Consider the following 12,859-nt stretch of genomic DNA (forward strand, 5'->3'; position numbering starts at 1 on the left):
GAATAAGGACACTGTATTCTTATCTCATTATACATGATCAAGCTTTCTTTAGCACCTCAGCCCTTGCTTTTTCCTGCAAGACCAATTGCAGTCGTTAACAGTCGTTAACAGTCATCAACAGGTTTACCACTCCTATCAGCCCATCACCCTTCTGAGTAATACCCCTCCCCACCCTCTGACTATACATAAGGGTCTGATGACTTCTGTTTCAGTGTATCTGAAGAAGTGTGCATGCACACAAAAGCTCATACCTATGACAAACTTAGTTGGTCTCTAAGGTGCTACTGGAAGGATTTTTTTAAATTTTGTTTTGACTGCGTCAGACCAACACGGCTACCTACCTGTAACTAGAAAAGAAGGGGTGAGTGAAGATCTACGTGGGGAACAAGGAGGGAGATCAAATCATTCTTACCTGGTGATTGAAATGGGATTCAAAGGCTGTCGTGGGGGTGGGGAGGGGCCCGCTCTGAATCACAGCTCCTGCCATTTCTTCCCTTGGGTGGGAGGAGATGAGCAGTGCCTCCCACTTTCCAAGAGGCCACTGTAGACGTAGCATTGTTGTTGTGGGGGGACTGCCAAGGAGGAGGCAGATCCAGCATCCAAGGAGTGCCGCACAGGTGTGATGCATTCCTTGGAGCCCAGATCTGCTGCCCATGTGGATCCTGCCGCCCAAGGCAGTTGCCTCACCTTGCCTCATAGGTGGATCGGCCCTGAAATCAACCAAACCACTTTCAGAGCTTTGGAGGGGTGTGCCATTGTAATGCTTTGCACTTTGATGATCTGATGTCACTGAAAGCTATGTTCTTGCCCAATTGAAATGCTTCAGGTCACAGGTGTGGTTAACATAGCAATATATATGCATTTTCATTTGCCAAAAGAGACATGCAACACACACACACACACCATAGCTGCCAAGTTATCCCTTTTTTAAAGGGATTTTCCCTTATGCTGAATAGGCTTCCTCGCGAGAAAAGGGAAAACTTGGCAGCTATGACACACACACACACGAGCTGAAAGACCAAGAATCAAGATTAATTCATGTAATTAAACAGGGGGAACTTAGAAGTGGATGTGGCTTAAAGGAATTTACGATTTATTTATTTTTTGGTACCTCATCCTTTTCATTAATTAAAAGATCTCACGCAAGGGGTTTGTAACCACCCATGTTCAGCATGAAATTTGGAAAGCATTTCATCATTGTCTAATTGCCAGTTACCTGTTCTGGGTGGGGGTTGCACTCTCTCTGAAGGAACAGGTATGTAGCTTGGGGATGGATGAACCTTTGTGGATAGGAGTCCCTTTTACCAGCTTCATCTGGTATGTTGACCAAGTCACAATAATCCATGCATTGGTGACTTCGAGGCTGGGCTACTGCAAAGCGCTGTATGTGGAGCCACCCTTGGACCTGATCCAGAAGCTTCAGATAGAACATAATGCAGCAGCTAGAGAACCAATGGGACTAACAGCATGTGATATCTTTGCACTGGGTGTCCATATGATACAGTGTCAGCTTCAAAGTTCTTATATTAATATACAAAGCTCTGCATAACTTGGGACCAGAACTTAAGGACAGCCTGATACAGCCCTTGTATCCTGAACCAATTGCTGAGATCATCCAGAGCAGCACTGTTAATTGTCTCTTGCATTTCAGAAGCCCAAGTAGCTTCAGTTAGGTTGGGCATTTAGTGTTAGTGGTCCCAAGCTATGGAACACATAGCTGCAGAATACCGTATTTTTCGCTCCATAGGATGCACCTAGTTTTTAGAGGAGGAGAACAAGAAAAAATATATTTTGCTTTCTTGAATTGTCCTAGGCATAGCAACCAACTCCTAGAGACCTAGGCGCCTTTGCCGCCTCCCCCCAATTAAATATTTGAGGAAGATTCTTTTCTTCTTTTGCAAAGGGGGAAAGCTCCATTTTTTTTGAGGATCTGCTCAAAGTTGTGCAGCTTTTTTTGAAAATGGGGAAAGCCCCATGGGGGGGGGGGGTCAGCTCACAAGTTGTGCATCTTTTTTGCAAAGGGGGAAAGCTCCATTTTTGAGGATCAGCTCAAAGTTGTTGAGCTTACCTTGCAAAGGGGAAAATCCTGTTTTTATGGGGTTCAACTCACAGTTCTGCAGCTTCTCTAGGAAAGGAAAGGGACCCATTTCTAATCAGCCAGTCACATGTCACTGGGGAAACAAGCAGCCTCTCTCTGCAGACAACAATTGAGGCCTGGGCAAGGGGCCTGGGCTGGCCAGGAAGGGAGCTAGCACCCTTATCTCCCTCCCCGATCTCTTGCAATCAGCTGCTGAGCGGGTCCTTTCAACACTCTCTTTCCCTCTTGTTAGCCTTTAGCTATCTCTCTCTCTCTCTCTCTCTCTCTCTCTCTCTTTTAAAAGTACAATCTGCCTTTCGCCCCTGGGCAATTCGGCTCCAGGGACCACACATTCACTCCATAAAACACACAGACATTTCCCCTTACTTTTTAGGAGGAAAAAAGTGTGTCTTATGGAGCGAAAAATATGGTACTCTTCCAACAGAAAATCATCTTGCATACTCACTGCCAACCTTCAGGTGTCTCTTGAATACTTTTTAATGTTGGCAGGCCTATTCCATTGTTTAAACCTTTTAAGAACAAGCCTGTCATTTTTATGATCATACTGCATTGATTTTATACATTTGTTGGACACTGCCCTGCTGTTTTATATGAGGGGTAAAGGTAAAGGTACCCCTGACCATCAGGTCCAGTCGTAACAGACTCTGGGGTTGCGCGCTCATTTCACATTATTGACCGAGGGAGCCGGCGTATAGCTTCTAGGTCATGTGGCCAGCATGACAAAGCCGCTTCTGGCAAACCAGAGCAGCACATGGAAACGCCGTTTACCTTCCCGCTGTAGCGGTTCCTATTTATCTACTTGCATTTTGACGTGCTTTCGAACTGCTAGGTTGGAGGGGTAGTCTATAATTATTTTTATTTTACACGAGTTCAGTGGTCATGTAACTAGAAGTAAGTTGCACAGATACACAACAATGTAGGCTAATCTTTTGGATTGCTGGGAAGTAAATGAGAATGCAGGAGGTTATGTCTGAAGACTGCTGGAGCAGAGCAGTGTCAGAGCAGGTGGTATCATTAGACCAGAACTATTCATGATCTCCAGATGTTGGCATTAGGAAAGCATGGAATGGGCAGAGAGAGAGGGACACAGCTAGAAGTGATGAGCAACCTTAATGGCTTTGGGCCATCACAATGCCAGCTTGCATTACCGCTTGCTTATCAAGCATTTTGTCATCTGTGTGTGCCAGTGGGAGGAAAAGGCTAAATGTTACAGATTCCGAGAAACATTTGTGTATGCTGACTGAAATCCTCATTGGACACTGAAGACTCCAAGGAAGAAGAAAGGGAGGATCAGAGAAAGCCTTTCCCACATCTAATTTGACATGAATAAACATATAATGCTGAGAGTAGGAATTTCAAGGGATGACAAAAGAGTTTCAATTAGTGGTGAGCAGTCTCAGCTTCTCTCTCTCTCTCTCTCTCTCTCTCTCTCTCTCTCTCTCTCTCTCTCTCTCTCTCTCTCTCTCTCTCTCTCTCTGCTTTTACCCAAGCTGTCATTGGGACAAATGGTTCCTCCTTTCCCAATAGTACTGTAATCTTATTCTTGAAAACCCCAAATGTTTGAAGTATGTCTTCACCCCCTGCCAGTTCCTTCCACACACACACCCTCTTCCCAAGCCAAAATACCATTGCTAAGGAGAAACTGGAAAGGAGGAAGGGGGTGAGAATTGCTGGAGAGATAAATGACCTTTCAGACATCTCCTTGACCACCCCGCCTGCAATTTGGCAGGCTATGTTCACTCTGGAGGGAGTCCTCTGCCCTTTGCCCAAAAGGGGGGAAAGGTAGAGTTGTTCAAGTTAAACTAAAAAGAGAGAGGCCATTGAGGTGAATGGGGATGGCAGAGCTTTTTTATATACAAAATGGCTTGAAACATAAAACGCATTTTGAAGCTGAGAGATCACAGAGCAACTCGGGAACACACCAGATTTTTTTTTTAAAAAAATGTACAAATACAAGATGAATTTTGGTGCCCATGCACATTCCTGTTATCTAGAGCCATCCCTTTTCATCTTAACAAAATGGCTGGCAAAGCTGGGGTGTAACAGGCACAAATAATTATCTTAAAGTTTCCTCTTACTGTGCGAAAAGGAGCATTATCAGTTATATTACTTAAGTTTGACTTTCTGATTGCTTATTTTGATGCCCAAATATCTCCCCGTCCTTTCCCCTGTCCCCTATTCTCCTTGTCCTTTCTTGGAATCTGAAGGTCAATGACACTCAGAGACTTTCGTTCCTAAATGATACATTTCCTTCCTTTTGAATTAAGTTATATTGTGAAGGGTGGGGGAGTTAGTTTCTGACATCCAAATCCTGTTTATCAATTCTAGCAACGATCTGATGGGCCCTGGTCAGTGTGGTGAGATGATAAAATCCAGCTTTGAAGTATATAATCCTCTTATTAGTTATATAAGGGATCGAGGCAGGAAATGTTCCAAATGAGGACCTTAGTGATTTTGTTCCTCTGTCATTGCAACCTGACCTAACAACATGATTCATGGACCACATCCTCTCGTCAAGTCTTGGAAGCCGTTTTCACAGGCGACGCTCGAATAATTATCCAGCAATTCCCTTATTTGTAATCCAAATGCTAAATCATTATGAAGCTATCTCATTCTGAATGAGCCCACAACCCATTTGGTTCACTGCTGCTTTCTTTGAGTGGCAGTAACTCTTTCCTAACCTTGTTTTCTGTGTCATGGCCAATACAATACAAGCAGCACGCAAGGGCACAAGATTCAATCAAGTTTCAATCAAGTATTATTAGTACAAAAAGAAAACAATAAGAGTACCATATACAAACGCTGACACAGAAGCCAAAACCAAACGTCAAGCAGATAGCATATACAAATAAATACCGAAAGGCAATATAGTCTAGCGCTAGGGCCTCATTGACCGTGATATGAATAAGGTTAGAGACTTTCTGAGTAGGATCATAACTAAGAGGTAAATAATATTTTCTATCGGCCAATTGCCTGGTTATTTCCCGTTCATAAGTGACGAATTGTAAGTACTGCCTTTGATATTTGTTTGTTTAGATATATATTAGTGATTTAGTTTGAATACTAATAAGACCTTGTTTATACCACCAGTGAATGCATTAAACATAACTGAAAGCAGAAGGAGAAACTACTGAAGAAGCCCGTCATATGGGCGAAACAGGCGAAAAACGCCGGCAGCCTGTCTATCATTGACACTTCGTTCGACCTACTGCCACTTTGCTGACCGCTACATAGCCTCAAAGACCATAAAGACTGGTTTGCCTTTCGGTATTTATTTGTATATGCTATCTGCTTGACGTTTGGTTTTGGCTTCTGTGTCAGCGTTTGTATATGGTTCTCTTATTGTTTTTGTTTTGTACTAATACCGGTAATACTTGATTGAAACTTGATTGAATCTTGTGCCCTTGCATGCTGCTTGTACTGTATTGTATTGAACTTTTGAAGAAATTGGCAGCATTAGCCCATTATTTCAGTTTCTGTCTCATGGCGGCTGGTGTGGTGGTGAATGCTTGAACAGGACATGAGCTAATGTATATGTATTAAAACACCCAAGCACTATATAAACAATGAGTGCTATTATAATTAGAAAGATTTTTCTGCTCTTTCCAGCGTCCGCCATTCCAGGAGTGGGTCGCTGGTCCAACGGCAGCCGCCATGCAGATCTTCGTGAAAACCCTGATGGGGAAAACCATCACCCTCGAGGTTGAACCATCTGATACTATAGAAAATGTCAAAGTCAAGATTCAGGATAAGGAAGGACTTCCTCCTGATCAACAGCGATTGATTTTTGCTGGGAAACAATTGGAAGATGAGTGCACTCTGATTATAACATTCAAAAGGAGTCAGCCTTGTGCTGAGACTTCGTGGTGGAGCAAAAAAGAGGAAGAAGTCTTACACCACTCCTAAGAAGAATAAGCATAAGAGAAAGAAGGTGAAACTCACTGTCCTTAAGTATTATAAGGTGGATGAGAATGGGAAAATCAGCTGCCTGCGGCGCGAGTGTCCCTCCAAGGAATGTGGGGCTGGAGTATCCATGGCTAGCCACTTTGACAGACATTAATGTGGCAAGTGCTGCTTGACATACCTCTTCAACAAACCAGAAGACAAGTAAATGTGTCTATTGTAATAATTAAAAGTTGCTTTAAATTTTTTAAAAAAGGAATAATGGTTTTTTCTGAGCCAATTGTTCTCCATTGAGCATTTCCTTGGCAAAGAGAAGCCTTCAGGGAGGGCTGAAATATTTCATGAAAGACATTGCAAAGCTTCCACACACACACCCCTGTGCCTGTTTAGTGGTTGCAACCTCAACTAGATGCTTCTCCTTTGCTTTAAAATCACGCTTCTTCCTATTAAAAGGAATGTCAACACATAGCCATTCACATTTGATAATGTCACTGGGGACAAGCAGAGCTAGTTCTGAGTGAGACAGATGCTACAGCCCGAGTGCTAGGCATAGAGAGGGGCAGGGGGTGCCTGAACAGCAGTTGCATGAGCAGCCCCAAAGGAAGCTTTCTCCCTGCAGAACCTGCCTGCCCTCTGAAGGATACTGTCATCCATCACCCAAAATGTGGGTGCAAAGCAAGGTGAAAAATATGTGAAAACATCACTTCTGCACACATAATTCACTTATTTGGAAGCCTGCCCTTCAGTCTATCTTGTTATAAGTTTGTGGATGCTGGACACTTATAAGTTCCTGCAACTAGTAAGAATTAGTATTTTATCAAAGTTCTGGGTGCCAGTTCCATGTCTATTAAGCCATGTGTATTAGGCTGTGTGCTAGACACTTCTAATCCTTTAATTAAGCCAAGTGTTAACAGCTAATTAAGCTAGGCCAAGCTTCCTGTGTTTAGGTGGTAGCCTAAGGGCAGGCCATTATGAACAAAGGAAAAGGGGACTCTGTTTGAGATGGCAAACGGCCAGAGTTTAGAGCAGGGGTCAGCAAACTTTTTCAGCACAGGGCCGGTCCACTGTCCCTCAGGCTTTGTGTGGGGCCAGACTATATTTGGGGGGGGGATGAATGATTTCCGCTGCCTGCAAAGAGGCCTGAAGATGCTTTGCTTTACCTGTCCCAGTTGTCGTCCCAATAGCTGCAGTTGGGCTTCTCCATCCAGCCAGGCACTGTAGGAGGCTGCGTTGGCTGGCGAAGAAAGAAACAGCAGCCCTGGCAGAGGAGCTGCGGATGGAGGTAGGGGAACCAGGGCGTCGCCGGAGCTTTTACCCATCACCTGCTGCTACTGCTGCTGCTTCCCGAGAGGCACAGTGGAGAAGACGACAGAGCCACAAGCGGCCGTGGCCACTGCAATGACCTGCCTGAATGCCATGGGAGGAATGAGGGAGGGAGGCAGGCAGGCAGGCAGCAGCGAAGAAAGCAGGTGAGGAAGCAGCACGGAAAAGAGGCGCAGAGAAGGAAGGAAGGACGGACTGAGGGAGAGGGAGAAGGAGCAGGAGCAGGAGAGAAACACAGCAGCAGCTGGCAGCTGGTGTCACATGCCTCCTTCACAGTGCCGCCCTGCTGAGGTGAGCAGGTGGGCAAGCCAACTCCCGCCATTGACAGCGCCTGCCATGGGACAACATTGCTCCGTCCCTGAGGAGAATAGTGCCACCATGTGAGGGAGAGAGAGGGAGAGGGAGAGGGAGGGAGAGGGAGAGGGAAAGAATGCACGTGCTGGCAATCTACACGCTGGTGATCCATGCGGTGATTCCTGGACCATCCGTGGGCTGGATCTAGAAGGCAATTGGGCGTGATCCGGCCCACGGGGCTTAGTTTGCTGACCCATGGTTTAGAGAGATTAGAGTTGCTGTGATGATGAGAACTAGAGAGAAGTAGTTATAGGATGGAGGTGCAGAGCAGCAGCCGCAGCACGATGTTGGATCTCCGCTTGGATACCAGGCTGTATGCGCACAATGGGTGCTTTGACAATCAAAGGTTTTGACTTACGAAGAGCGCCACAGAATGGATCACCTTCGTAATTCGAGGCACCACTGTATCCTGAGAAAGGGTGTAGTTGGTTGGAATCTCGAACAAGAGCAAACTACACTGCAAAATTGTGTTCCAGGCTCCACTGGTTAGATTCTAGAGATGTTATGCTTTTCTTCTTTAGCAGGTGAGAGACAGATAGTCCTTTGGTGACAGACAGATTAGCAGCATCCATTTCCTAGAGGCCTCTTACTCAGATAAAACCTATTTGCAACATGGAAGTACAGTTGTGATGGGAAAAGATTGAATTTCTCTTGAATTCAATCAACTTTTCTTTCGTTCATCTTTTCAATCAATACAGGGAAGAAAGAAGACTGTCACACAGGAGCATTTAATTATAGAGCCTCTCAGACATGGTATTATCCAACAGGTCATAAAATACCAAACCGGTCTAGGAGGGCTGCTGACTTTACTAGTGCCTTTCAATGACTCCCATTGCAAAATAAACTATTCATTGCAAGGGAGAAGGTTTTGTTTCTGCCCCTGCATTCATCAACCACTGGCATAAGAAGCAGCTAGAATTCCAGATGCAATCAGATCTTACATTGCCGCTCTTCTCCTGTGGACTTTGATTGACAGAAAGCGAAGACAGATGCACAGGTTCTATGGACTTTTAGTGATCACAGCGTTTAGTGATCACAGCGATCACAGCGTGGTTAGATTTATATCCCACCTTTCCTCCAAGGAGCTCAAGGTGGTGTACACGGTTCTCCCCTGTGAGCTAGGTTATGGCTGAGTGGGGCTTTGAACCCAGGGTCTCCCAGTTCCTATGCCAACACTTTAACCACTACAGTATGCTGGCACCTCCCACACCTGTTTAAGAGCATTGTAAATTGCTTTGGAATCTTCTTATTTTTAAGGACCAAAAAGTAGACTAGAAGTGCTGTTGTAATAGGAGATGGAGGACCTGCAAACTCTTTTGCTTTGTTGAAACTTTTAAAGCCGTAAGCAGGATGTAGCGTGCCTGCACTATATGCAACTGCAATCTTGACTAGAGAGGATTGAAACTCTGTGACACTGAGAGACTATTTGAGTGGATATGGAATGGACGGAGTTTACTGAGAAAGACTCTGCTGTTCTATGCATACCAAAGAGAGTTTGCCTTTCCATTATCTGTGCTCGCTTGTGATAAATTCAGCTCATCCCCCTGGTCTCATTTCAGAATGTACCTGTACATGGTGTTCCCAAATGCTAAACCTCACTTGTTTATGGTAAGCATTGTCACATTTCAAATGGCAGTGCCATTGCAGTCCAAAATAAATAAATCTGAAATTATAGTTCTATTCCCATGGCTGAAAAATTAAAAAACGAACAAACATTTCCCCCCACAAGCATATGCGGAGATAGAATGAAGGCTGCATTCCAGAGACATTTTCCTTTTCACTAGCCCCAATGGCTATGCTGGCTTTCCACTCTCAGAGGCAGCGTCAGATGATGGCTTTGTGTGTTTTGTGTGGATTAAAATTAAAATTGAATCAAATTTAAATTTGTCTAAATTTCCGCTGCAAAAAGAACTTACCGTAATTCACGTTCCATTCTCACAGAACTTACAGGAAATACTTTCAGGCATAATTCAGACATCTTTGAAATAGTTCAGTGCATGAGGTAATCTGAATTACCGGTAATTCGTTCAAAACACTGGTTCGGGGTGTGGGTGTGTGAAATAGGTAATTCCCATGTAAAATGCAAACTGAAGCAAATATCTCCCCCAAACAAAAGCATAATGCTGGGAATCTCTGGTGAGATACCCACATAGCAGAAGTTGCCCATAGTTCCAGTCACCCCACAGAGGTGGCTTAAGGTCCAAAATAGTTTACCGCTGCAGAAGATTAGGCTTCAGTAATACAATTCTGGACATTGATATATGCATAACATCTTGTAGGTTTTGCAGACACAGATATAAGTAGAAATTATTTCTGTCACTCCAGCAATTCCAAGACATAATACAGACTCTGACTGACTCACAGATGGAGCCACTGACTGAATAACGAGCCGACATGCCTTAATCACACACACACACACACACACACACACACACACACACACACACACGGCACTGAGCTGTTGCCATAGTAACTGGCTTGGCTGACCTTGCACCTGTTAGCTTATCACATACATGGAGTAATTTGTGCCCATGAAGGAAATTAAGCCCTCCCACCATGCCCACATTCTCCAACATATAATACATGCCAAAGGGTAATGGTTCAACTTTGCATGCAGAAGGTACTAGGTTCAATCCCTGGCTTCTTTGGGTTGCGTTGGGAAAGACCCTTGCTTGAAACCCTGGAGAGCTGCTGCCAGACAGTGTAGACAATAGTGAGTTAGATAGGCCAATGGTCTGGCTCAGTATAAGGCCATTCCTTGTGTCACCTGTACATCTTCAAATGTTGTACAAATTCCAGCATCTTCCTTGAGATATCAGACCTGTCCATGGTCCTGCATGCCTTAGTTATCTCCCAACTGGACTACTGTAATGCACTCTACACGGGGCTGCCGTTGAAAAATGTTCAAAAGCTTTAGCTGGTACAGGATGCTGCGGCCAGACTGCTGACTGGGACAGTTACAGGGAGCGTGCTACTTGCCTGCTAAAACAATTTCACTGACTATTGGCCTGTTTCTGGGCACAATTCAAAGTGCTGGTTATAACCTATAACACTCTATATGGTGGCTGCTCCCATGTTGTGGAATTCCCTCCCAAAATAGGTTAGACCTTTCCACCGATTGGCTAAGACCTTCCTATTTAAAGAGGCCTTTGAAAACTAGGTGCACACAATATTGACCACTGATCTGCTATCAGGGCCATCATTATTTTAATACTGGTTTTAAATGTGTTTTCTTTTTCTCTTTATTGTTGTTTTTTGTTACTTTGTATATTGTAAATACTGTATGCTTAAAAAAATGTTGTGAACTGCCTTGAGTCCCAAATTGGGAGAACAGTGGGATATAAGCACATGAATTATATAAAAAACAAAATGCACAGTAAAAGCCAAGAGACAAGAACCAGTACCATGATAGATGGACATTTTTGTTTACTTCTGTTCTCTGCTTTGCAAAGGACCCATGAATTTTGATGAGTTTAGACTGGAGATAGGCAAATCTGTCAGTTTTAGTTTCTTTGTTTCTCATTTTTTCCAGGCTCAAATTCAGTCATTTGCATATCAGTTTCTAATTTCCTTCTTCTTCTTCCTCTTCTTCTTCTTCCTTTAAAAAAGGTCATTGTGAGTATTCATTAGTAGTTAATGCCAAGTTATCTTAATATGCATATTACTGTATGGAGTTTTGCCTAACAGATATTTTTTTGCCAAACATTTCCTCTAATATAATACCTTTTTGTACATAATGTTCCCTAATATATGCACTTTTTGCACATTCCACCATAGCATCTGTAATTTTGTGTGCATTACCACTCAACAAAAGAGTGGCAAAAGCTGTAATGGGATGCAATCTCAAAAATGACAGAATGATCTCGATACGAATCCAAGGCAGACCTTTTAACATCACAGTAATCCAAGTTTATGCACCAACTACCGGTGCTGAAGAAAGTGAAATTGACCAATTCTATGAAGACCTACAACACCTTCTAGAAATGACACCAAAGAAGGATGTTCTTCTCATTACAGGGGATTGGAATGCTAAAGTAGGGAATCAAGAGATAAAAGGAATAACTGGCAAGTTTGGCCTTGGAGTTCAAAATGAAGCAGGGCAAAGGCTAATAGAGTTCTGTCAAGAGAACAAGCTGGTCATCACAAACACTCTCTTCCAACAACACAAGAGACGACTCTACACATGGATATCACCAAATGGGCAGCATCGAAATCAGATTGATTATATTCTCTGCAGCCAAAGATGGAGAAGCTCTATACAGTCAGCAAAAACAAGACCTGGAGCTGACTGTAACTCAGATCATCAGCTTCTTATAGCAAAATTCCAGCTTAAACTGAAGAAAGTAGGAAAAACCACTGGGCCAGTAAGATACAATCTGAATCAAATCCCTTATGAATACACAGTGGAAGTGAGGAACAGGTTTAAGGATTTAGATTTGGTGGACAGAGTGCCTGAAGAACTATGGATAGAGGCTCGTAACATTATACAGGAGGCAGCAACGAAAACCATCCCAAGGAAAAGGAAATGCAAGAAAGCAAAATGGCTGTCCAATGAGGCCTTACAAATAGCGGAGGAGAGGAGGCAAGCAAAATGCAAGGGAGATAGGGAAAGATACAGGAAACTGAATGCAGATTTCCAAAAAGCAGCAAGGAGAGACAAGAGGGTCTTCTTAAATGAGCAATGCAAAGAAATAGAGGAAAACAATAGAATGGGGAAAACCAGAGATCTGTTCAAGAAAATTGGAGATATGAAAGGAACATTTCGTACAAAGATTACCATAATCAAGGACAAAAGTGGTAAGGACCTAACAGAAGCAGAAGACATCAAGAAGAGGTGGCAAGAATACACAGAGGAATTATACCAGAAAGATATGGAGGTCTCGTACACCCCAGGTAGTGTGGTTGCTGACCTTGAGCCAGACATCTTGGAGAGTGAAGTCAAATGGGCCTTAGAAAGCACTGCTAATAACAAGGCCAGTGGAAGTGATGATATTCCAGCTGAACTATTTAAAATTTTAAAAGATGATGCTGTTAAGGTGCTACACCCAATATGCCAGCAAGTTTGGAAAACTCAGCAATGGCCAGAGGATTGGAGAAGATCAGTCTACATCCCAATTCCAAAGAAGGGCAGTGCCAAAGAATGCTCCAACTACCGCACAATTGCGCTCATTTCACACGCTA

The 12,859-nt window shown here is 43.6% G+C and overlaps 1 pseudogene; it reads left to right on the forward strand.

The window, feature by feature from the left end:
* Positions 1 to 5,713: 5,713 nt before the first annotated feature.
* LOC118077229 (ubiquitin-ribosomal protein eS31 fusion protein pseudogene) lies at positions 5,714 to 6,256 on the forward strand (annotated as a pseudogene).
* Positions 6,257 to 12,859: the final 6,603 nt, after the last annotated feature.

This window comes from Zootoca vivipara, chromosome 10 (genome assembly GCF_965207765.1).
Source record: "Zootoca vivipara chromosome 10, rZooViv2.hap1.1, whole genome shotgun sequence".
NCBI lineage: Eukaryota > Metazoa > Chordata > Lepidosauria > Squamata > Lacertidae > Zootoca > Zootoca vivipara.